Below are 3,121 nucleotides of genomic sequence, written 5' to 3' on the forward strand. Positions count from 1 at the left end.
GTTATTTGCTCTCTCCTACTGACTGTGTGTGTGTGTGTGTTGGCTGAGTTTCACATGGTAAAGTGTCAGTGACTATGCTAGCCAGCTGAGGGTCAGCCAAGGTGGTCAATGCCAACTATAGAGACAGACAGCCAGGGTGAGGGGGGGGGGCAGCCAGCCTGGGTGAGGGGTGGGGGGTGGGAGAGAGGAGGGTGGGAGAGAGGGAGAGAGAGAGGATGGGAGAGAGGAGGATGGGAGAGAGGAGGGTGGGAGAGAAGGAGAGAGGAGGATGGGAGAGAGGAGGGTGGGAGAGAAGGAGAGAGGAGGATGGGAGAGAGGAGGATGGGAGAGAGCAGGATGGGAGAGAGGAGGATGGGAGAGAGGAGGGTGGGAGAGAGGGAGAGAGGAGGATGGTAGAGAGGAGGATGGGAGAGAGGAGGGTGGGAGAGAGGGAGAGAGGAGGATGGGAGAGAGGAGGATGGGAGAGAGGAGGGTGGGAGAGAGGAGGATGGGAGAGAGGAGGGTGGGAGAGAGGGAGAGAGGAGGATGGTAGAGAGGAGGGTGGGAGAGAGGGAGAGAGGAGGATGGTAGAGAGGAGGATGGGAGAGAGGAAGGTGGGAGAGAGGGAGAGAGGAGGATGGTAGAGAGGATGATGGGAGAGAGGAGAGTGGGAGAGAGGGAGAGAGGAGGATGGGAGAGAGGAGGATGGGAAAGAGGAGGGTGGGAGAGAGGGAGAGAGGAGGATGGTAGAGAGGAGGATGGGAGAGAGGAGGGTGGGAGAGAGGGAGAGAGGAGGATGGGAGAGAGGAGGATGGGAGAGAGGAGGGTGGGAGAGAGGGAGGATGGGAGAGAGGAGGGTGGGAGAGAGGAGGATAGAAGAGAGGAGGATGGGAGAGAGGAGGGTGGGAGAAAGGAGGATGGGAGAGGAAGATGGGAGAGAGGAGGATGGGAGAGAGGAGGGTGGGAGAGAGGAGGATGGGAGAGAGGAGGGTGGGAGAGAGGAGGATGGGAGAGAGGAGGGTGGGAGAGAGGAGGGTGGGAGAGAGGAGGATGGGAGAGAGGAGGGTGGGAGAGAGGGAGAGAGGAGGATGGGAGAGAGGAGGATGGGAGAGAGGAGGGTGGGAGAGAGGAGGATGGGAGAGAGGAGTGTGGGAGAGAGGAGGATAGGAGAGAGGAGGATAGGAGAGAGGAGGGTGGGAGAGAGGGAGAGAGGAGGATGGGAGAGAGGAGGATGGGAGAGAGGAGGGTGGGAGAGAGGAGGATGGAAGAGAGGAGGATGGGAGAGAGGAGGGTGGGAGAAAGGAGGATGGGAGAGGAAGATGGGAGAGAGGAGGATGGGAGAGAGGAGGGTGGGAGAGAGGAGGATGGGAGAGAGGAGGATGGGAGAGAGGAGGGTGGGAGAGAGGAGGATGGGAGAGAGGAGGGTGGGAGAGAGGAGGGTGGGAGAGAGGAGGGTGGGAGAGAGGAAAAGGGGGAGTGTATCTATCCATCTGATAGCAGCTGTAAGTGGAAGCTGTGATTAAGACTAACAACAACCTCCCCTCTCGCCTCCTCTCGTCTCCTCTCCTCTCCTCTCGTCATCTCTCCTCTCCTCTCGTCATCTCTCCTCTCGTCTCCTCTCGTCTCCTCTCCTCTCGTCATCTCTCCTCTCCTCTCGTCTCGTCATCTCTCCTCTCGTCTCCTCTCCTCTCGTCATCTCTCCCCTCATCTCGTCATCTCTCCTCTCCTCTTGTCTCGTCACCTCTCCTCTCCTCTCGTCACCTCACCTCTCCTCTCGTCATCTCTCCTCTCCTCTCGTCTCGTCATCTCTCCTCTCGTCTCCTCTCCTCTCGTCATCTCTCTTCTCCTCTCATCATCTCTCCTCTCCTCTCCTCTTGTCTCATCTATCATTGTGTCAGGTCACAATGCATGTAAACCAGGATGGTGGGATTCACATACCTTGAACCCTGTGACATTTTGAAACTAGTTCTTGAAGAAGGAGAGAGAGAAAAGCTGACAGTGTCCAAACACACCCTCCTCCTACTAGCCTACCCACCCCCTGGCTGCTTCTTTATATGGAAAACTCTCTTTATGTCACCCACACACACACCCTCCTCCTACTAGCCTACCCACCCCCTGGCTGCTACTTTATATGGAAAACTCTCTTTATGTCACCCACACACACACCAGCACGCACCGACACACACACGCCAGCACGCACCAACACACACACACCAGCACGCACCGACACACACACGCCAGCACGCACCGACACACACACGCCAGCACGCACCGACACACACACACCAGCACGCACCGACACACACACGCCAGCACGCACCGACACACACACGCCAGCACGCACCGACACACACACACCAGCACGCACCGACACACACACGCCAGCACGCACCGACACACACACGCCAGCACGCACCGACACACACACGCCAGCACGCAACGACACACACACACGCCAGCACGCACTGACACACACACACGCCAGCACGCACTGACACACACACACCAGCACGCACCGACAAACACACGCCAGCAAGCACCGACACACACACGCCAGCACGCACCGACACACACACGCCAGCACGCACCGACACACACACGCCAACACGCACCGACACACACACACACACACACACACACACACACACACACACACACACACAGATGAATGAAGTTCTGTGGCAGCAGAACAGTCGCTGTGTTATAAGTCTGGCAAAACATCATAAATCCTAAACAGTTTATTAAAAGTGTATAAACTCAATAATGAGAAAGAGAACTGTGTCTGATTATAGCTGAGATGTCAACAGTATCTGAGACACTCCTGTTATTGTCCACGATGTCCATGGTGACAAGTTTCCCTGGTAAAGATGGTGGGTGTATAACTTGAGACAGGAGGAACCCTTTCCACCAATTAAAAAGTTTCACAAATCTTTATTCATCACTTAGACAATTAGAGTCACAGAACATTTCCTTTAATTATACAGAATTAAAAAAGAATACTAAACATATTTCAAGGTGATTGTTTTGCTTTACTAATGTATAAAGAGGTGATATGTTAGTGTGCAACATTTCAAAAAGTTTATATTTTAGTTTTAATTCAGTCTCTGATGGAGGACAATATCCATCAGATATCCTTCCTTTA

General features: G+C 54.6%; 1 protein-coding gene across 1 annotated transcript in view; it reads right to left on the minus strand.

Annotated features, from left to right (window-relative positions):
• Positions 1 to 3,002: 3,002 nt before the first annotated feature.
• The window catches only part of LOC135541208 (uncharacterized), a 1,358-nt gene continuing 1,239 nt past the window's right edge, over positions 3,003 to 3,121 (minus strand). The window contains exon 2 of the mRNA XM_064967313.1: positions 3,003 to 3,121. This exon is cut by the window's right edge and continues 746 nt beyond it. The gene's annotated coding sequence lies outside the window, so the exon portion shown is untranslated.

The sequence above is a fragment of the Oncorhynchus masou genome, chromosome 6 (genome assembly GCF_036934945.1).
Source record: "Oncorhynchus masou masou isolate Uvic2021 chromosome 6, UVic_Omas_1.1, whole genome shotgun sequence".
In the NCBI taxonomy this organism is placed as follows: domain Eukaryota; kingdom Metazoa; phylum Chordata; class Actinopteri; order Salmoniformes; family Salmonidae; genus Oncorhynchus; species Oncorhynchus masou.